The sequence below is a fragment of the Accipiter gentilis genome, chromosome 12, assembly GCF_929443795.1.
Source record: "Accipiter gentilis chromosome 12, bAccGen1.1, whole genome shotgun sequence".
NCBI classification, from domain to species: Eukaryota; Metazoa; Chordata; class Aves; order Accipitriformes; family Accipitridae; genus Astur; species Astur gentilis.
The window spans coordinates 20,204,599-20,228,180 of NC_064891.1; the positions used below are offsets into that span (position 1 = coordinate 20,204,599).

The window sequence follows — 23,582 nt, forward strand, 5'->3', positions numbered from 1 at the left end:
CTAAACACTAAAAATGGTACCAATTAAAGCAGAAGATTAAGTGAAATGGAAGCAGCAAAAATGCTTGCCAGGCATCACCAGGTGTTTCATTAATACACTCCATACCTTGCCTTCAGTTTTTCTATTTCAGCCCCACTCAACAAAGCATCCTTATTAGGATGCAATCCAAACAAGTACTTAAATGCCTACTTAAATGCTGTCATTAATACAGATGGTTTAAATACTTTTCTGAATGAAACCCTTTAACTGTAAGCTCTTCAGGACAGAAAGAATGCTTCAGTTTTGGGTTACACATAATTGAAAAATCGGAAGAATGCTGTTCATGGCTGCATCGGTGGCTTGCTGACAGCACACGCAAAAAAAGGAGAGATCTTCTCACTTCCTCTCAACTTTGTGCTTTGGATGTTAAACAAGGAGCAGACAAGAGAAACCACTTACAAATCTCATCAGACAGACCACTAGGCATATGCTCAGAGAAAACCCATGGAGCTGCCATTTCTGGAACACAATTACAATCATTCAACGTCAGAGTCTTCACTTGTACAACAGGAAAAGTGCTGCCCAATCCATCCCAAAAGACATTAATATGATTTGTTGCCTGCCCAGTGCTTTGAGATAGAGTCCTCTTTATGCCAATACTAAAGTTACCAGAACCTCTTTTTTTCCTGAGTCTCCAAGTGTTGTTCATGACCTCCTACCGTGGGTGGACTACCACTGCCACTCCTCCTGCCAACAGCTGAGTGCAACTTCCACCGATGCCTGTGAGCAGCACTCCTTACAGAAGGCAAAGGGGCCACCACAAAGCAACCACAAGATGATCCAGAAGGGCTTCATGGACCCTGCAGCGCTCCCGAGCATCGCTACTCTTAAAAGGGAGTGTGCTCAAGTCAGCATTTTTTCGAGTTTGGAATTGCACTTCTCCCTCCCTTTCCTTTCAATCATTTAATTAAATCTTTGATAAAACAATAACAAACAACAAAACACCCCCGCCCTCCCGTCTTCCCTTTCCATGGCAGAAAGTACAGCACACATTTTGATTAGGCAGCCTCCCTCCCAGCTGTGAGCAGAGTGAACTGAAATTCATGAATGCGGCAAGGCCATGAAGAATATGTGCATATTGTACAGTCTTAAGCACACACAGGACTCTGATCGTGGCGGCATGTTTTGTGTCATTTTAATGACGCACAGCCCCGCTAGCTTCCCCCCTCTAAAGCTTTATGTAGGAGGCATAATTATGTAATAAAATTCCTGTTTCTGCAGCATTCGCCCCGTACCAACACAGAAATGCAGGCTTTATTATTCTTCCCAGCTGGTAGGCACTGAATTACTAGTGTTTTAACCCTCTTTGCACTAAACCCTCAGTTTCATTTCTGATTCACAACAGCAGGAGAAACAGCCACTGATCATTTCTGTTCTCTCCACTTGTGAGGTTGATTCTTGGCCTTTGAGATCATTTTTATCAGCTCATAAAACACCTGCTTGTTAAGGATCCAATCTGTTTCCCGGGGAAACTTTTAGTCATTGTGGTTGAGTTGCTTCCAGGACTGGGATGCCTCATGCTCGGGACAGAGCTACTTGACCCGGTTTTTCACTGTATCTGCACCGAGAAGGATGGCACGCACGCTGCAAAAGGGCAAAGGTACAACAGAGCGCTACGTTATGCTGCTCTCCTGACTACAAGGCCTCCGTAAAGGTGAGACCCTACGTATGTGATTGATACCGAAAGGGTAACTTCCTTTGACATCTTGGTTTCATTCCTTGAAAGAGCAGGGGCCACAGGCTCGCACGCCACATCTTCCCTTGCTGCGAGGAGCCTGGTTGCTAGGCAGTCTTTGTTTCCGAATAGCAGGGCATGGGTTTGCTTTTCAGTACCCTGCTTGCTGTTACTCAGGGGGGCAGTCAGTTTGGAAGAGCTGTTAAGCAAAATGCGGACTGAAATCTCACCGAGATAGGAGCTAGTGGCCAACAAGCCTTATTGGTGTCTTTTCAACCAAATGGAGCGGCCTCTCTGTTGTAGAGGCGGCATCCACACCCAGACAGCAAGATGGTGATCACCCAGAAAGAGAAGGCCTCTTACATTGCCAGATTTACCCTCTTCCAGCTAAAACATTAAAGGCACTTTACGACGAAGGTTTCCAAGCCAGATGCTGCCAAGCTTATGTCTGAATGGGCAAGCGTTTACAGTTAATTACCAAATAACCCCTCTTGTGGTACTGGAACTCCCACGGATGATTTGGAAAGGGATCAGGTACCTGGGAACGTGCACACTACTGGAGCAGCCTCAAGCAAGATCATGTCTTGACATCTCCCTCTAGTGCCTAGCACCAGAGACCAAAGCATGCCCCAGGACAGCTGGGCAAGGAGGTGCAAGGGTGCTCATACAGCTCCTTTCCCCATGCCGCAGAGCGGAGCCTGGTCCAGCCCCGATAACGCCTTGCTGGAGCTCCCAATTCTTCCACACCTGGGAGAGTGACCTGCCAGCTGAGCTACATCACGTCTGACCCCTGTACTTCCAACTCTCCTCCCTACAGCGCAGCAACTCCCAGAGCCTTCCCTCCAGCTTCCCTCATTGCACTGATGGTGCCAGCTCAGCTAGCAAGAGGGGACAGGATTTGGTCCCTTGATGAGGTACTCGTTACAGAGAAAAATTAGCCACCAGCAGGAGCACGCCCAGGAGCAGAACCTGAATTCTGCAGGCTTCAGAACAGAATTACGCCCCAGCGTTGTGCATCTGTATATCATTTCCACAATTACAATTCACAGCAGCTTTCTTACTAGAGAACATGGCTGTCGCCGCTTTAACAATACTCGTTCATCAACCCTGACTGACCTTCATTCGCAATCTCCCTGAGCAAGTATTTCCTGCTACCTGTCCGTGGTTGACTCGAAACACCCAGCAGCCTAATTCTGGGATACAGATACCTCTCCAACCATTTATTCACATGGAGCTGTGAACACGATACATAATCTTCCCAATAATCTGCACTGAGTAAGGCCTGCTGAGTCACTATCTTAATTTTCCTGTAGGCATAAATTTTCACAGCCCACCACGAGCACAGTGTAAGTAGCTCCACAGCAGTACAGACCAAAAGAATAACCTTAACACGAAGAAAGGAGGGGTCCTTTGTCATCACGGACCCAATGCCTAAAAACAATGAGGAGTTAAGAGGACAAGACCATCTTCCCCCCAGCCCTGCCCCCTGACTAATCTGGTCAGGTTTACCGCTTCCACCAGCTCTCCTCCAGGAGGGCTAATGGGGAAGATGATCCCTTGTTGGTTACTGGTGTCCTGGGCCATTTGTGCTGCTAGTTAATGGAGCTGTCATCTGTTTATCCTGGATCGGGTGCTATAAATACGCTTTCGCTTTCATCAGCAACCTCGGTTAACAAAGTTCCCCACAGCATGGAACTCCAAGGCAATTCTGCATTCTTAAATAAAGTTATAGAAAGAGTTGTAAAATCTTCAGCTCAGCTCTCCTTTCGTTCCTGTGACCATTTATTTTTGTTATGTAAAAATGTTTAACTGGGGGAGGAGGCAGAGGAAAGAAAACTTTTTTAAAAATCAGGAAGACAAATTCTGCCCTTTCTCATTCCACAGCTTCCTCTCTATACACACACTTAAATAAAAGTTGGGTTTTTGGTTTTTTTTTGCCTGAGCCATGCCACAAGAGATAGTGTGAAACTGGGAACAGGCAACAGAAGAAAAGATGATCTGACCTTTGACTATAAACAGCTTGGCAGGGCGGGGGGGAGCTCAAGAAGGTTTTTCCTCCTGTGAAGCTTCAGGCAGCCACAGGAATGTATCTCTAGGAACAGGCTGGCTGCATAAACTGGATAGAACAAGTTCAGGGCAGTGTTGCAGCTTGCTCTGACGCCATGTCAGAGGGGGAGAGGGAGGGAGAGTTTCAGCTACAGAGGCACGCAGCTGCTGCGGGGCCATCGCTCGCACCCTCGAAAACAGCAACGCAGAGTGCAAATTCTGGTGGAGTCCGCAGCAGAAAAGGGGGGGGGGGGGACCAGCTACAGAAAGCAGAACGGCAGGCTTTTGTTTCTGTAGCTGCTGCATCTCGAATCCATGCGCTGGAGCCGTGTTTGTTGCCAAGGCTTGGCTGTGGTCGTGAAGAAGCTTGGGTAGGGCTGGGATCAGGCTGAGACATGAAGCTGTGTCCCTCAATAAGCAGGGCTGGGATAGCAACGTTTCCACTTTCTAATGATAAGTCTTATGAACTTTGTATAACAGGAAGATCAGTGTGTGGGTGTAGTTATGTTGAAATTAACTTAAGTTTAATCACATACAGCAAATGGTTGGTTTTCTGTCTAACAGAGTCTGTGTCCTCCAACGAAAGGACTTGCCTGAACTTGAAAGTTAATTCAGATTAAGGTAGGACGTGAAACTACAGCACAACTGTTGATCCTGAAGAACTGCAACTGTGAGTATCCCCCTGTGGAACAAGAATATCTTGATCCAGTTTGGTGTAGCTTAGCTAAACTGGGTGACAGTGCAAGTCACACTTCTGAGAAGTCCCAGAAACCATCAGTTCCTTGCACGGCTAAATTCTTATTAGCAGATGTAGTTTCTATGACGTACAGTTAATGAAATATTATTTTTTGATAATAATGAAGATTATTTTTTTTCTTTCTTTTGAAGTGGTAAAGAAAAAGGACATTTTACTACTCTAACATTTTACTGTAGAAGTCCAGATTTACTTTGTTGGGTTTTTTTGTGTGTGTGGTGGGGGTTTTTTTAGGCTGAAGAACTGCCCATACTTGCAAGTGCAGTTTGACCGGCTAATAGGATGTCGTTGTTGCTGAGTTTGGTCAGGTCTAGGACCACTGTGCCGGGACAGCAGCTGACATCCACGGCTGTTCTGGGATGTCTAACCTCAGCACTTGTTGGCCAGGCCAAAGTGAATGTACATACTGCCAATAAGCAGTGTTTTATGGCACGGAGCTCCTTTTATAACACTAGTTCTATACTGCCATTACTTGACTAACTTCCACAGAGGTAACGTTGTTATAAAATAGAGAAAGTGCAAGGTGAATCAAATCCAGCAGTTCTCAGAGCCCAGCGGAATGGTTTTTCCTATCAGTCACACTAGAGAAACTCTGGAGCATCCCTGTACAACAGGCCCCTGCAGATACGGACTTAGGCTGGTACTAATGACTTTCAACTTGGTCCAGATGTTTAAAACACCCTCTAGGAAGATAAATTTATATTCATTCTACAGATCCCATTGACGATACGACCTGATGCACCAAGAATCTAAATGACGTGCCCAAACCTACAAAAGCCAGTGAGAAAAGGTAAGGAATACCTAGTCTCTTACAGAAGACAAGTAATCTGAGCTCTCTACACTGTCAGTTCCATGCATATTCTTTATAAAAAAGCCAAACCCACTGTATTATTTATATTATTTTAATTCTTCCTAATCTGGAAAGCAAATCTAGTAATTCAAATTTTTTTTCTTTCGATTTACAAATGTTAAAGATCTGATTAAGTAGTATATATCTGTAGTTGTAAGCAATGCTTAGCTTCTTCATTAAACAGGACTATAAGAGTTTTTATATTCTAAGTATATTTGTCCGCAAATGCATTTCTCCTGCAATGGTTAATTTGCAGGAAAGAAGAAGGGAACATGTGTAGTTAGCACAAATGAAATCAGCACAAAATGATGGGAAGGGAAGACAAATGAAAGTGCTTTAGAAAGGCTGTTGGTAATGGTGTGCTCTTTCAGATAAAGATTTTTCCATGCTTCCCTTCCAGGTTAGATTGCAATTCTCTCTCAATAAGTTTAGAAAGCCTGGGCCAAATTCTTCCTCAGCGTAATTCCACTTGGATTGATTATATCAGGATGAATTTAGCCTAGTGCTTCAAAATCATGCTTCATTTCTTTCTCAGGTGAATCTGAATATAAATTATGAACCTGAAGAATGAGATAGAGCAGAGGTAAGTAACTTGAAAAACAACGCATCTCATCTTTCTGGCTTTAATCAGGCAAAACTCCAAGGCGAGTTGTACCTAATTGGAGGTAGGGTTTTTCTTCCCTTTTCAAGGCCTACATTACCTGGGGTTTTTTCTGTTTCACACTTGCTATTCTTACAATTAAAATTTATAAGCACTATAATGGAAATACATTAGAGATGAAAAAATTCTTTTTCAGAATGCCTTTTCGGCTGTTTGTGAATTGCCAGCTTCACCGTGGTACTACAGTCAACTTCTGTAACTGCAGACTCATTGCACAGAAACAGCCAGCTATAACATAGTGACACTGTGGTTACAAAACACTAAATGGCAGGCAAGTTTGGACAAGTGCTGTCTCCAAAACAACTTTTACTACTTATTATTACTCTTTCTTTTTCAAAATATAGTTCACAAGATTTCATGTCAACTATGTCCTCTTGAAGACCATGGTTGTCAGCTTGCTTGTCTTTTCCTTTTGTCTTATTTATTTTACACGCTCTGGCTTCACATTTTCTATAATGACCACTTAGGTAGCTGGAGTTTACTATGTTACCAGAACTGCAAAGATTTAAAAACGATTTAAGCATTAGAACTGAATTTTCTTCCCAGTTGTATGAGGATATCCTACTGACAGGCATGTGTTTTAAAAAAAAACACAACCCAACAAAAAAAACCCTGAAAACACAACAACAACAAAAACCCCCAACAAATCCAAAACAATCAAAAGCAAAACAAAACAAAAACCCAAAACCATTCATTAAAAATATTTACAGACTTCAAAAGAACTGTTCAAGTGAGAATCAAGAGGTGCCCCACCACCACTTAATTTTTTTTTAAATTCTGGCTGATGTACAGCCAGATAATGAATGAACTTGAAATACCTAAGATAGCTATGAAGTTTTTAAGGAACCACAGTGAAATAAAAATCACTTCTGAAAACTTTTTTCCAAGTCATATAAGTTTCTTTTCAGTGCCACATAATATTTTTCCCTTCCACTACAAAAAAATATACACATGTACAAACTCACGCACGAAAAAGTGATGTCTGTGGGAATCAAGATGAAAACTGAGACTGCAGGAGGTGAGGCACTAACACAGAGAGGACAACGGAAAAACGTACTGGGCTCGTGACTGCCCTCTGCTACAATCCAAACAGGTGGGTCCTCACTGAGGCCACATTTGGTTATTTGGGCTGAAGTGGATAAAGCCACACACAAACGTCTGCTGGTGCTATTACAGACAGTGGTGGCAGGGAAGAACCAGCTCCACTCCAGTGCATGTCCCCAGGGAGGAGAAAGCCACAGGGAGAGCGGGAAGGGGATTAAGTCCCTAACACTTTTGCTTGCTAGAAGTACACACCGAATTCTGGCAGATCAGATTTCAACACTGCTTTAGTAAACAGGGCCTATATTTGCCATTTCACGTAGACAGAAGCCTAAAATACAGCAACTCTATTCCATAGTCCCAGAGACGGGCAGAGTGTGCCCTTCCCGCCTTAGTAAGCGGAGCATGTCATCAAAGGCCCTTCTGGAACGGGGCCGAAGTTGTTTAAACCATCGCTCCTTCTATTAGATTTACATTTCCCACACTAACCTTCACCTACTTTATTGCCAGGTGCCTTTCCGCAAAACGGGAAGTTTTCCTTTGAAGGCCCACTCTAAGAAATCTAGAGGGGCAGTAAAGTTAAAGCAGAAGCCATGGCAACAAAGGGATAAACTGAAGTGACTGTTCCCATAGGAAAAAAAAAAAATAGCCTGAGAGTAGCTGTCCAATGAGGTTTGCTGCGTGAGCATAAGGAACAGGCTGGGAAGCTGCAGAATATAAAGAATTCCTGCTGTGTTTCCCCCAATGCGTCTCCTTTATATTCAAGAGCGTTCACTAAACCAGTTTCTGAATGCGTTAGCTTTTCACATCTGGAGACGCAGGTTCAGTCGTGCATTAGCCTACATGTCTCCATTTCTTTCCTAAAGAAAAAAGCGTATCCATAGATGAGCAGGTATCCAGAGGAACCCCACAATAACAGTCAGGGAAAACAATGCACCTTAACTTCCAAACAGATAGAATCTCACTACAGGTTTTCAGCATCTCTTATGTTTTCTTGTGAACTGCACGCAAGCTGTAAAAAATCTTCTAGCTTTTGAAACAACTCTTTTGAACATGAGAATGTACTATCACAGAGAAGTATGAATGAGTATTTAGGAGATTAAAAGTCACACTTCGGGCACGAAACCCCTTACCAGCTCACAGCTACTGGAAAGAGGAGCTCCCACGTTCTCTTGCCATCCCGTCTCTCACTCCTCCCAGCCATAGCTCAAAGCTTACTCTGTGTTGCACTGATTCTTATCGTATCTGCCAATGAGCCATTTTAACTTGTTAAAAGGGTAGAAAGCTGGGGGCAGCTCAGGAAAACTACATAGATTTCCAGTGGTTGAAGGAATTAAAGAAAATTTAAAAAAAATCTCCTGAGATTGTCCTAATGATTGATGAAAAGGTAAGGAAATAGAGACCAGGAGAAACTGGTGGGGAGAGAAACTCACACACAGAAGTGTTTCTTTTCTTGCCAGGTTTTTCAGCAAGCTATCTTTGAGCCTTTCGGAGAAGGTTTGAAACCAACAGCAGAAAGCTGCTTGTGCAGCTGTGGAAAACTGGGCAATTGTGGGTGCAGACCAAAACTAGGAATGGGCTCAACCACGAATTAAAACAAGTTAATAGACTGTAGATCCATCAGTTGTTTCTAAACAAGAAGGTCTTTGGCTGAAGAAATCCCTTGACTACTGATTATCAGAAACTGGAGGGATATAAGGCAGGATGTAAGGAGGATCACTCTCTGCCCCCTTGGGATCTGCTAGTGGCCACTACCAGAAATCAGAAGGCCCCATACAACTTGGCACAAAAGCACCCCAGAAGAGACTGATTTTTAACTAGTTGCATCCCACCCAGAAAGGCCAGCAGACGTGCATTAGCTAGCTGAAGCCGTTTCCAGAACAAGGCTATTTTCCAAGCATGGATCAGAGCTAGACATAACCACTGCTGACTTTTTCATGCAAAGGTGACTGTTTCACCATTGAGCCTCTTGAAAAGGCTTTCACATGACTACGCCACAAATACTCGAACATATTGTCAAATATTTACTATATGCCTGGTCTTGCTTTATCTTTGGGCACCACCGTCAAAGTCCTTACACTTCAGTGGATGTTTCCGCACACTGAGGGTTCAGCCGGACTAAGCGCTTTGGAAACTCCTCTTGGAAGGTTTCCCGGTTCTTCTATACAAGCTTGATTGACAAGGCCAATGTTGTATCTCTTTTAAGGGTTGGTAATCAGGCTGCTTAGCCCCTCTTCCAGATCATTAGTACTGTTACTGTTCAGTACAGTAGTATGACCCCCTAGGTGCTCTGCTGTTAACATTTTCCCAGGCTGACAAACCAGCCTTTTCCCCTGGTAAGAATTTGCAATTTCTTTTCTTCCTATCGAAAATGGTTTCTAAACCTGTAGTATGACTTTAAGACTCAGCCCATGATTACGGGCTTTCCCTAACAGCCTCTTCTGAGAAACTTTTAACAAAAACCTTTCAGGAGTGTAACTAAGTTGCAGTATAGCTGACATTTCTCCCACTATTCACTATTTTAACTTTTTCAAAGAATTCTAATATATTAGATGAAGTTTACTCTTACAAAAAGCTATGCTGTTCTGCGCCTCAGGTACTTTTTAATGACATCTGTAATGACTCTCTCAACAATTTTCTTAGGTACTTAAATGAGGGTCATGAGTTTATAATTCCCTGGATCACCCTTATCATCTTTCCCACCTCAATCAGAAGAACATTGGCAATCTTCCAAATTCTTCTTATTATAGCTGTAATGATAAATTAAATCACATTTATTTGGGGGTTGTTTTTTCCTGGGAGGTAATTCAGCTAATACTAAAGAAATTAACTACTGAATTCATAGATTAATGTAGTCCAAATATTAAAAATATTAACACTCTCTACATTTACATACACATATCAGTCAGTCTCAAAGCGCTTTAAAAACAAAGCCAATATCTTTATTTGCATTTTGAAGACAAGGAAAATGAAGCCATTGACCCCAGCATTATGGGGCAAAGCTACAAGCAGAGTCCAAGCCTCATACTTGTATCATTCTCTGCTAAATCATGTGATTCAATGAAGTTTTATCAACAATAAAAGTATCTCTACTCCTGCCAACTCTTTATCAAAAGTAATGCTAAGCTTAAGTGGTATCCCTCTGTATGGAAGACCACTATAACAAGTATTTTACATTCTAATTTTCCCTTCTTAATTGTCCCTTGAGCCTCCTGAGCTATTCAGGCTCATCAGGTCTCCAGTGGATTTCTAATATAATTCTGGAAGAAATTACTCTTTTTTTCTTTTTCTTTTTTTTTTTTTTAATATATTTGTCCTTTTAACTTCCTTTCATCCATCTTGGTCTCTAGCTTTCCTACAAAAGCATATACTGCACTCTACTTGCATGACTCATGTTGAGTTTATTTCCCCCTCGCCAAGCTATTTCTCTAGCCTGCATAAATATTTGTCCCTTCTCATTTAAGCATATTTTTTAATTTTCTCTCCTTCTGCTCTTTTCTCTCCCATTTCACTATAAAGATAAGTGTCATCATTCTGTGTGACACTTTTATTCATACAAACATCTAATCACATTCAGTAGTACCAAGCTGATGGATGCAAAGATACCCTGCAGCCATCAGTTTGATGTAGTAAGCGATTGGGTCCTTGATTATTTTTTTCCCTGGGCCAGATCGTCAAAATAGGCTAAACCAGAGCTGTTCAGTGCAGCCAAAGACTAAGAGAGAAGCTAGTCTTCCTCCTATTAAGTCAATGGATTACTCCACCTTGTTTCAGGCTCTTTTCAATTAGTTTCCTCCGTCTATTCTGGTAATGGCAACCTGATATTCTTTCATTTCTCCTTCCTGAAAAAACCCTTCTTGATGCTAGGCATCTCATTAACATTAATAACTTCGGTGTAGATAGCATCTTTTATCTAGAAGGATCCCAAAGAGCTTTGGAAACTCTACACAGTTTCATTCACTGAAGTGACTCATCCATGAACAGAAGGAGGATATGCAGCAGCTGTTTATCAGCACATGGAAACATGGTGCACAATAGGATGGGAGTTGCAAATTGGCAACGGAGCGAGAAGTTAGGTGAACAAAATATAATTACTGCACCTGGAATTGGGTTGGACATTACTGTTAAGACCCTTTTTCTAGGAAAAGTGTTATGGGATAGCTGCTACTAACAACATTTTTTTCAAATTCTCAAGTAAGCAGTTCATCCAAAATACACAAGGTGAAATTTCAGCTCCTGCTCCAGTGCTTGCACACCAGGGGAAAAGGGGAGGGAAGCCCTCCTGCACGAAAGCTCCCATGACGTGGCAATAGTGAAAGCCAGCTCTATAGCTCATTTCATGGTCCTCCTTGGAGGAGTTTAAGCTACGATATAAACCAAGCATGCCCCGAAATGCATTTCAGTAGGCCCCTACCATACAGGACTGCAGACCTTCTGGTAGTCCTGTGGCCAAGACAAAAGATGCCAGGGTACACAACTCACTCACTTATGACCATATGGTGGTTTACTTGGGACAGCTGATCAAGTTACTTGCTACATGGATAGCTGTGTGTCTTGTAGCTAATCCTGACTTGTAATAATAACAACGCCATTTTTAGGTAGGTGGACACCAGATTCAGTATACCTAAAACATCAGGCTGTAAACCACAGATTCAAAAGCCACCGTGAGCAGCTCTGCCACCCATACAGCAGAAATGCAGAGAATAGCTCAGGGTGATATCTTGGCCAGTTAGCCTAATATAAGTCATCTCTACTTATGTGTCAGACCACTAGGCTGTGTAAATAATGTTGAAGTTGCTTCAAGCTGCTGATCAGCCCAAGATCAGGAGCATTCAAGTGCAGTTTTGTTCTGCTCCATCCTGTACTTTTCTTAAAAACAGACACTCCATGTAAACTATACTTTTCCTTTAATCTTTGTCATGCAGTTAACGCCACAAGATCTGGACATGGACTCAATGCATTTAAGCTGTAGGTACTCAACTGTTATGCTTTGTAAGAATGGCATGTTTTTCAGTCAAGTTATCACTTTTCCATCTCCCCTTAAAAGTAGTCATATTAGCATCTCCCACCAAACAACGGCCTGCCCAGCCTAAGAATTTAAAGATGCGATGAGACAGCATTTCACAGTACAGTGTGACCACATCCCTTTCTGAAGATAGCTACTGCAAGACATAAAACGAGCCATCCAAATGGGCCAGACGTATTTACTTCTAGAATGAAATCTTGCGTTAAAACTCAAAAGAGCCTTCCCCTTGAATACTTCGGAAAACTAAAACCAACCCCATTCCAAAATGTTATTGTTTGGGGTCCTGACAGACTCCTTACCCACTCCTCCAAGCTATGTCCTGTATCATTTACAACCTGTTTACATTAGTAGGCAGATGGAGCCATTATTGCCCTTCTGGCTGATTTTGCCTGCTCTTTAAACTCTTCTTGAGATGCTGCACTTGCTACCACTGCTTTGATCCAGAGACTGACAGCACGCTACTTACTGCTGCAGCTTTACTGTCTGTCCTGGAATTTTTATCCCTGCCGTTTCTCTACTTTATAGTCCTTCATGCTGAAACACTCCTGCAAGGGAGCTCCTGGAATCTTTTATGCAATGCAATACTTTTCCACGGGTAGAAACAACTTGCATTTTCTACAGAGTTTGTTATGTGCCAGTATTACAATATTCATTGCCCACGCTGTGCCTCAGACACGCCAGTCCAGTCTGTTCTGTGAGAGCATCAGAGTCTCTCGCTCCCGGAATCTCTTCTACTCAGTCTCGAAAATCGAGTAAAGGAGGAAGTTTTGGGTCACTTAGGAACATTAGCGAACAAACCATTTTCACCTGTTTATACTGCAAGGCAGGATTGAAACACACTGAGGAAGCCCAGTCAGAGTCTTCCATGCTATGACTAGTGTTGAACCTCAATAAAGGAATAATTCCCAAATTAAGGATAAATTTTATAGAGAGACATATATACTGAAAAATAAACTACTCCGTAAAATAAACCCATATATCTTCTATCCATTTAAGTTATTGCTGCCAGAGTTTTTTCTTCAGATGTGAAGGAAGTATGTCATCCCCTAAACTGGTCAGGGTGAAACCTACATTTTTAACGTGTAAGCATCAAGACCTACAGCTTATCAGGAATATTAGATCCTATTTCTAACTTACAGCTAATACTATATCTACCTTGTATTATTTCTCGCCTAAGAGCTCCTACCTTAGGGGGGGAAGAAAAAAAAAAAAAAAAGGCAGCTAGTCAATCTTAGGAGACGACATGACAAATGACACACATTTCAATAGGATTTAACAATAAACAGCCACTTCAATGAAGACAAGCCTTCCCCCACCTCCCCACTAAAGCAGAATCAGACAAGAAACTAAGTGAGACACGTTAAGAGAGAAGCACTCCAATTAACGTGTTACAGCTCCTTTAAAGCAGGGACCAAAGGGGGCTGCTGCCGGGGATGCTGGAGGATGCAGAGCGGTAATTGTCACTTAGGCACTTCACTCCCCGCCACCCGGCTCCCTCGCAGCCCGGTTTATCTCTCGCCAATTACTGCTGTCATTTGCATTTCAATGTGTGCCATCAGGAGCCGGGGCAGAGGCACCGGCCACGGGAAAAGGCAGCGAAGCCAACCCAACCCTTTCTCGAGGAGGCACGCCCCGCCATGTCATCTTGGGTCCCGGGCCCTCCTGGCAGCCCCCTTTTGCTGGGAGGTGGACTGGGGGAACTGGTGGGGCGACTGCCGGCGGGTCCGTGCCCGCTCCAGGCTGCCGGCAGCGCCGGGAATGGGAAAGATCAGCCTCAAGCAAGCCCTGGCTGCGCGTTAAGGCCCACGATGCCAGGAGCGCGTAGAGAAGCAGAACAGAAGCAGCCTGGGTTGCCCACCCTCCGTGTAAGAGTGACACGGGTAAAGGTCAGAAAGCGCTCTCCGAAAAGGAGAGGGACGGGTTGGCTTTGCTGCTGTGGCACAGATCCGCCTCAGAGGACGGCGATGAAAGGTCCGTTCTTGAAAACCTAACAAGCGAGAAACGGGGCCTGCGATATGGCTCCAGTAGATGAAGACGACCATCTTTAAGGAAAACGACAGGAAGGACAAGGCTGGGAAGGACCTTAGCCATAAAAGAAGTTATTTTGTGCCCGATGCAAATAGCAAAAGGAGCACTCGGTGAGGTAATTCAGACAACACGCGAGACGTTCAAAGAAACAGGATGAAATTTTATATATATAATGTGTGTGTGTGTGTGTATCTACCCATCTATATATCCCCACTGCTGCATGAGAAGAGGCAAAGGCAGGAGAAGTATGTCACAATAATTTAGAAGTGACATTACGAGAGCCTCACCAAGAGCTTGTTGAGATGTCCAGAAACAAAACTAGCATCTTCAGCAACATGAAAGTGTATCAGCTCAGTTGTCTTAAAGGGGTAACGACAGGCTGTGGCTAAGCCATTTCCATGAAAGATGCCAGAATTAAAACGCCAACATTTTAACTTGGAAGAAAAGGAGGCAGCGTATCACAAAGGAGTAGACGTGAAGGTCATGCGCTACGGACAGTGGCTCAGATTCTTTTTTCCTGCACATGTGATTGCCTTGATAGGACGTACAGAAGGAGATAAAGGATACCTGCACAGAAAGCCTGAATGGAATGAAGAGGTTTCTCTAAAGCACAAATTCAAAAAAGCCATCAAAGAGAGAGGAAGAACAAGGAATGGAACGGAGTCATAGCAGACAAAGGAATCCCCACCAGGGAACGGAAAGCATAACTTGAACAGGCTGAAGGTACTGGATCGGTCAAGGAGGAATGAGGATAGAACAAGGGTTCTCAGCTTCTCAGCTAGAGAACGGTCATGATACACATTCCTGGTGTGCTACTTGGCTGCCCAGAGCTGGGAGTGGATGTGAGAGGGTCTAGGATGAGACTGGGGAGGCTGGAAATCCAGAGGGCAACTGCTGACTGCATACTCGGTGGAGGAGAGGTGAAAACACAGCACTTGCAGCTATTCATACCTGTTGCTTTGCTTCCTAGACAGTGCACCTTAAGACAATATCATGTAAGTTCATCAATACTTAACGGATTCCCTTCCCTAAAGGTTGGAGCCTGCCTATTTGCAAAGTATCACAACTGAAATTTACCACCCAGTTTTAGAGGGGTTTCAGCTCTTTAAACAACCCATGTACTTAATAGTATTTGGAGCTCAGGGATCAGTCTTCCTAGCTGACAGAAAAGTCAGTGCTTGCCTCCATTTGTCAGCCCGCTCTGACATCTCATCAACACACGAGGTGCAGCAGATACCCCTGAGGAGAGGGAAGAACCGCTCCAGCTAGATCTAATTCAACATGGCCTCTGTAACTGAAACAGGATTTCTTCTGATTTCTGCAGCCAAAAAGAATCAGATGTACAGAACCATCGGTTTTATTTGCTGACAAGATGCATTTCCATGGGTTTTCCCATGAGTGAGAGAATTAAAAAAAATTCTGTGGGCAACTCAGACTGTCCACCCACTGCACAAATGGAGTGGGATACAAATAGCCAGCAAGTGCAGAACAAATCCTACCTCCTACTTGAGAGTGTGTTAAGGAAAGGTTGTTTGTCACTGATGAGCTGCAATCATAGGGCTATAAACTATCCATAGCATATCCGAGAAGCATTTTGCTCCATGCTAACCAAAGAAAATTGGAGATAAAATCAAACCAAAACAAAAATACACTGCATGACTTCTCTTTTTAACTAGCCACCAGAAAAGCAACTGAAGACTAAGATTTGCTGTGACACCTAGATTGCTGCTCCCAATTAAGAAAAGCATGTGCGTTTAAAGCTCACACATGCAGAGCTTATTTTCCCCCTACCATCATCAAGACTCCTCTCCTTGGAGAAAAAGGAAAGAATATTTAAATAAGTAGAGCCAAAGCAGCTTCTAAAAAGTAAGTAGCCAGAGCATGAACTATGGTTAATTGAAGGCCAACACAAAAGTAATTCGCCCTTTCTTTTGTTTCTTTTTAAGTGTTTTCAAATGTTTTTGGGGCTGACTGTATATTTGAAACCCTCTGTATTAATAAGCCGATCAGTTACTGGCGCTCTATCTGCTAAACTGAGCCAACAAACTGCTCTTTCCTCTTTTGTCTCCAAGCCAAAAGAAACTTTTATGGGGAATAAGTTCTCCCCCTCCCTCTGCACTGAGTCACAACACAATGGTGATTTGGAACCCTTCCATTTATCACCAGGAACAAAAAAAAATGCTAAGCCAGACAGCAAACAAGGGTTTGAAACAGGGCCTCTGGAACCCAAACTCCCACCACTACAGTCCGCACAACTCCTGACTCGGGCGTTCTGCCTCTGAACACCACCGCTGCACAGATAGTGCTATCCGTTGGGTTCAGTTCATATTGGCTTGGCCGACCTTGTGTTCTCCCACAATTCTGTATTATTAAAGTATGGGGGTTTTCTGTTACAAAATGTAACACAGCCTTTTGTTTCTTGATTTACCAGTCTGGTTCTACCAAACTCAAAATCTGCATTTGCGAAGTATGAGTTTTCCCTGCACTTTTTAAAAGTGGAAGAGTAGTCTCATCCAGGCACGGAATCTATTAGGTGGAGAAGAAGTTCCACAGAGGGAATTTCTTAAGACAAGTTGAATGACAGCTGGGGAAGAAAAGTCTGCTGGAATCATTTGGGATGACTTCACTGACTGACATTGCTTCTCAAAGTGACACAGCAAGACAGTCTGGACAGTAGCTAAAGACCAAGGCTGGCTTCACATCACCCTGCCCAAATGCTCCACTCCAGGCTTACCCTGTTAACCCCACCTTTAGCAGACGGTCCAGACAGCACTCAGGTAGCTAAAAGATCTCTGCCATGGAGGGCTCAGCTTCCCATCAGCAGATCAGCTGAACTGGTGCACATTTGTGGTAGCCTCTGTCACCTCTTATGGAGCTTTGACTAAAACCTGCTGCTGCTCCCCATTTTGGTGTCCTTACCATACAAACTGAAGGATATATGTGCTCCCATCCTACCCAGAGATGATGGCTCCCTTAAGAGCACACAGTATCTACCCTCTACGTACCAGCAGGTATGAAACGCTCTCCACGTATAGTTTTCTAGAAGGACGTTGCACCTTCTCTACATCAGCCTAATGCATTGTTTTAGTATCCATCACCACCGCCTTCACATGCACAATGCCCCTTCATACTGAATTCTCAGAGAATTATGCTATCTGAACAGCATAAGCAACAGACAAAACAATAACTTGACTGCTTAGGTTGTGAGAGCTGTATATTGGGTCCTCCCAACTGAGATAGACTATGGCCTTGGCTGAGTGGCAGTAATTACTTGAAGGTTAAACTATAAAAAGCAAGACAAATTCCACTGAAATCCTGGGCCACTTTGAAGTAAGATGCACAATACAGCCTGTTTGCCTTTCTGCCTGCCCCACATCCCCAAACAAATACAATCAGTCAGCATGAAAAATCCAGTTCTCGGATTAATATTGCATATAGTCTTCTAGAAGTCCGTAATATGAAAAAGCACAGGCAGAATCGCAACAAATAACTACATTTTTTTTTAACCCACATGGGACAAAACACTGCTCTTTTGGGACTGTGATTTACTGTTGCATCAGAGGCAGAGCTCCTTCTCAGGCATGCATGTGCACATATCATCTGAAACAGCTGAGAACATATACATTTCAGTTTCCCTCCCACTGGTCAGTCAATTTAATTAACAGCAATCATTAATTGCTACAGCAGGCAGAAGTAACCTGGCTATAATTTACATCTTGACAGTAAGCAATCGGCCAGATTTCCAGAGGCAGACAGCACTCACTGATCTTGGAACTTAATTGAAGTTTGGGTGCTTGGCACCTCCTGGGTTATATTTCAATTTCAGACTTGGCCTGTTTCCCAGGATTTCCTGCCCCCCCCCCTTATTTTGTGGGTCATCAGCTGCTGCTTTTGCTTAAAGTTCCACCCCCCCACCATTTTCTGCTCTTCTACATCTATGGTTCATTTCCCCCTTCCTACATCTACTGTTGAAACCCTTACAGCTTATCTTCAATGTACAAGCTGTAACTAATACAGCTTGATTGTCCACGATTGATGGAGGACTCTAGCTCGAGCTAAGTGTTGTCTTTATCCAAACTATCTGGACCAAAGTTGCAAGCTGAAGTGTCTGTTACAAACCCTGATGGAGCACCCAACGATGATCTAGCTATTTAGTGCTATTACTCTCAACACTTCAACTGACGCATAATGTTTTACCATGTAGCTCTGACAAGAACTAGGCCACCCTTGGAGGAGTTAGCAACTCAGAATATAGGTATCGTGACCTCCACTGCAGTGAAGACACAGTTTGAATATTGATCTCCATAATTAAACCCTTCTTTCACACATTATTCCAATTCTGCAGAAATAGGATTAGATGGAGGTGGAAGATGTTGATGCTTATGGAGCATACAGAGAGTGTGGAGGCAAAAGAGGTATAAACACAAGTCTCTGCTACATGCTTCAACTCCCGCACTGCCAATGTGTTCAGTTCAAGGCAATACTTACTACATATAGTAGATGAAACATTTCTTCAATCCCAATCCCAATAGTTAATGCATACTCATAAATGGATAAGAGATACCTTAATAACTCCAAATCCCATAAGCAAAGAAGCTCTACACTGTATACAGTAAACTCTATTAAAAGAAAATTAAGAATGTAAAGTCAAACCCTGGGAAAGGCTGGAAAATGTAATTTTTCACCTGCACAAACAATACTTGGCTACCAAATCTGTGAAGTAGCAAGTGCACCAAGTGCATCTTTTTAAAGCTTCTTCACCCACCCCCCCAATGTACAGTTCAGCAGAGAATGCTCCTGCTTTTCCATCATCTAGTTCCTTGTCGCAAGGGAACTCAGAAAAGTTATTTTTTCCTAGCAAACAGAAGTCTAAGAATTTCCAAATCAACCATATACGGTACACTAACTGGCTTTTATTATAGAAGAACAATTCCATATTCTACTATATAATACTTCATTCAGTTATTTTAAAACCTGGGTGCCTGAAGTTAGGCTTCCAGAAGTGTACTTATGCACTTAAACAAGAGTATTTGCCTGGAAAAAGCACACTCCACCTTTGGAGCAGAGAGAGGCAACGAAATGCAGCATTCTTTTCTCCTGTCTTGACAAACAGTCCAGCCTCACTACACCCATCCCAAATGCATTGCAAAGGGGTTGTAGTAGGTTTGGGGTTTTTTTAGGGTTTTTTTCCCACTGCATCACAGATCACATTTGCTCAAGTACTCCCTTCTCTAGGAACTTCTCTTCACATTCAAGGCTCTTCAGAGCCTATCTCTTCCTCCCAAATCACATTTAGACCTTCACCTCTGATCAGCCCATGGCAGACGCTGACCCCTCTCCGCTCGTTACACTGTCAAACAAATCTCTTCGAGCTCTTTCATGTGCTCTCCTTCGTGCCTGTCAGAATGTCTCTGTAAACTCTCGTAAATCCTCAAATTCCTCTAGTGTTGGGATGCTACGTTCTGCCTGCTATCCATCTGTTGTCTCATTTTATACCTGGAACACAACTGTCTTTTTGTACAGCACCCAACAGCTTAGCTTTGGCTAAGCTCTTCATACTCCAGTAATACAAGAAAGTTAAGAGCAGCAGTAACAGGGAAACGGCCGAAAGGTTTAATAGGTTTGACCACTTACAACGCTAACCCATGGGAGCACATAGTAGTCCCATTACCTGTGCTGGCCTTCATCAAAAATAGTTGCACAAAAGCTTCAGAAATCATCACTATCCTCATCACCTCCCCTACCACTTGGGCAGTGGCCTTTTTACCTTTCTTCCATTACTGCTAGAAGGAACGGAAAAAACTCTGCTGCTGGAATTCTTTACCCTGGTCCCTGAGGGCAGGTGTGTTTTCTTCTTCTTCTTCAGCACATTTATTATTTCCTTTACTGTGCAAGGGTATTTCCAAACAGATGGAAGAGTTGCTCTCCCTAGCAGATGATAATCCAAAGGCATACGGAGGACCCGTCAAGCTGGCATGACAGTGATGGCCTGCTAAAGGCCAAGCTTTGGTATGTGCTTTTGAAGAGCAGAGAAACTCTCAGAGATGCAGAATGTCTGTCAGTCCTGGGAATGGACTATGTAACTACTCCGTCTGCATTGCAATCTTTACCCACGCTAGCTACATTAAAGCCAGGATAAATCACACTAGTCTACACCACAACTGCAGCTTCTTGCTAACGTGTGAATAGTTCTGGCTTTCCTCTGGCTGGTCCAGGGCACATGTTGACCAGGAGGAGTGTGCGCATGTAAAAGCACATGCTCTGATCCCCTTTGTTTTGTGGCACAGCTGCACTCCAACTGACAGCGTGTCAGTGTTGGCATCACTGGCAGAACAAAGGAGACAAAGGCTGATAAAGGAGAAGGAGACTTTGTTGGGCTCCTGAAGCAGCAAGGGGGGTGGGGGTGGGATAAAAATCAAACTTTAAGAAAGGATGCACCTGGACCAGGAATAATTTTTAAAGGAGGAGGCTCTGCCCATCTGGCATGTGTGAAATTGAGGGCTCACCATTCATAAAACCCAGTCTTTCCTTACATTTTTGTGCAAGAGAGCATGGATTTGGCGAACAGAGACAGATCCAGTGGCTCATTTCCTATGGCACTACAGTCCTAGCAATGCATGTATTGCCTTATCTCTTTGTAAACAAGTTAAACTAGGCTGGGCTAAGTGCGCATGAAAGTACACTAACCATGAGTGGATTTAAGGCTCTTGGCACAAGACACAGTCACTTGGTTTAAGTGGCACGTGTCTTAGTATTAAGACTCATGCTAAGCAGTTGCAAATGGATGTGGCAGGCACGCTACACCCAGCACTGAGTTTAACGCAGGAAATCGCATGTGCTCCAATACAGCAATGTCCTAAATGATCTCAGGGGCTAAAAAAAAATAAAATTATATTGGGGAATTAAATTTCTGATCCTCTCCCCCGCCCATCCCCAACTCAAGAGTGCCCAGAATGGCCTTCGTATAGCCCTGTCTTCAAACCTACCCTGATCTGCACTTAGTTCCAGTACCATCTAACATGCCAGGGGCATTTGCAGGGAGACAAACGGCTGTCTCTCCATCCCGAGCAGCTCACAAAGTAAGGCTGCGCCGAGAGGACCGTTGTGCCACTTCAGTCTCTCCCTTTGCACAGCATCAGAGCCAAAACTTACTTCCACCCGCCCAATTAAAAGCAGTATGCATGTATTGCGGCATTTATTTGGGTGTTAGGACAGCGAGAGACATCTTCATCAGCTGCGCTGAAACTGCCCGAGTGACTTTTGCAAATGCCATTGTTCTTAGACGTAGGATTTCATTCCATAAAGCCTGCCCACTGAGAAATGGGGGGGAGACAGGAAAGAGGGGGAGGGAGGAAAGGGGTGGGAGGCTTTAAACGCAGGAGGGGGGGCGTGGGGGAGAAGAAACCCTCAGAGATCCAAAAGAAATGATTCTTGATTCAGAGGGAGGCAGGAAACAGAGCTCACACCCAAACAGAGACACCCCTCCATGGCAGACAAGCATCCTGATGGTTGTTGGCTTTGTTGTTACAACAGGAAACTCCCCCACCCCGCTCCCTCCCCAACGCTGGATTGTCTGAGGCTGCCACCGGTATTTTTCTTTTCTGCTTCCCTCCCAGGAGCTATCGGCTCGTAGTTGCTGGAACATGCTGCACAGCAGTTGAAATGAGAAACATCTCAGAGATGCGGCATCCTTCAACTCGCTCGACAAATATCTGCTTTAATTCAAAGGACTGACAGTGAACAAGATATTACCAAAAAATATTTCCTGTGGGTTAACACAGCAACCGGGATAGTACAAAACTTGCGATACGCTACCATATGGCTCCTGCATTTTTACTAATAACGTAAAACAACACGTTCTGTTGTAACTGCAACAACCACAACACTGGTACAGCTTGTTTGTGCTGGGATTAATGTTAAAGTGATTTCTTATTAATTATTTAGGTCTAGCATTGTATCAGAAAACCTGAGGATGGAATAGTAGTATTTTTATTTAGTTAGTTTTGACCTAAAGTACAATTAAACTGTTTTCAAGAGCCAGGAATTTTTCAGAAAAACCAGGACACGAAAACACCGCTTACTTTCAAAACAGAAAGCACTATGTCCGCAACCTAATAAAACACCTTTTAAAAGGCATGGGTTTATACCAAGCAATAGCTGCAGTCACTATTCCGAGCTGAAAAGATGAGACAGAACCAGAGAGTTCAGTCCTGCTGCAATGAACTGCAAACTTAATCAGGATCCATATCGGTTTGAAATATGTAATCTGTATTGTCCATTTCCCTCCTCCTCTCTGCGTGCGCACAGATGGTCAAAACCTTACAGCTAACCCTGAGCAATGGATAATGAGGTAATAACTCTGCCCAGCCCACAGCTTTTGTGGTTACTTCCAAATTAACATCCAAACTGCATTATCAGATTCACAACACCAGAAACAAGAGTCTAGTTCACCAGCCAGACCATCTTGTTAGTCAGGAAATGGTTATAGCAGCTACATTTCTGCACCTATTTTTGCTCTTTAAAGTTGTGTACAGCTACTGTAAACATACACATCAAGCCATCTCTATGTTCTAGCTTCAAGAGGACAAGAACAACAACAAAAAACACTGGAAAAACAAAAACAACCCCCTCCTACCCAGACTTTTCCTGAATACTAATGCTAAAACTATTACAAATGCTAATTTGGTACCAACAACCTATGATTAAAAAAACAATGAAGCACCTCAAGCACATGAATTAAGGCATCATCTTAAAACATGCTCTTTTCATCTTAAGCTAGAAAAGCCTTATATATACATCTGGGCCTTTTTTTGCTCTTGATGATCTCTAAGCTATACTCAAGATGCAAGTCTTTATGTAAGATAATGTAACACATTTTGGATCTGAACGACAGCTTAAGACACCACAGTACTTTTGAAGAGAACCACAGATGAACCCAAAATCTCAGTTAAGATTTTTTTTCTATCCGTAAACACATGCTGAAGGCAATTTCATGGATTACTGGGATGCCTATTGAGTTACCCACATACCATTACCTAACATTCAGCACTTGGTAAAGAACATCACTACTTTACATATGCTTTGAGTCCGTATGTATTTAAGCAGTGGCAAGGATGCACTTTCACAACACTTCTGAGGCAAAGATCTCAAAGTTTTAGTAACACTTATTCATCTTTAAAGTTCTTGTTGTATCTGTTTTAAAGTATAGGAAACCAAAGCTCGAAGGGCTGATTTCATTGTCCGTGTTGCACAGCTCACCAACGGCAAAGCTTGAAACTGAAACCTTAGTGCTCAATTCCTTTTCTTGTGCTCAAAGCACCAGACACTACTCCCTCAATACTGTATCAAACTTTTTTATTCTGATCTTGTATTTGTGCATAATGTTTAACCTACCTAATGTCTTCCATCAATAGAGTGAAAAATTAGGCAAACCCCCCAGATACTTACAAACATACTCACCGT

General features: G+C 43.2%; 1 protein-coding gene and 1 long non-coding RNA gene across 4 annotated transcripts in view; one reads left to right on the forward strand and one right to left on the reverse strand.

Annotated features, from left to right (window-relative positions):
* Positions 1–23,582, reverse strand: part of MAML3 (mastermind like transcriptional coactivator 3) — a 254,200-nt gene that overhangs the window by 198,735 nt on the left and 31,883 nt on the right. The window lies entirely within an intron of this gene.
* On the forward strand, positions 3,769–7,587 carry LOC126044807 (uncharacterized). 2 transcript variants are annotated; one of them, XR_007507782.1, is made up of 5 exons: positions 3,769–4,131; positions 4,325–4,430; positions 5,229–5,304; positions 5,900–5,947; positions 6,162–7,587. It is a non-coding gene; the product is annotated as an uncharacterized LOC126044807 (long non-coding RNA). The 2 variants fall into 2 exon arrangements; XR_007507781.1 differs by having other exon boundaries at positions 3,769–4,430.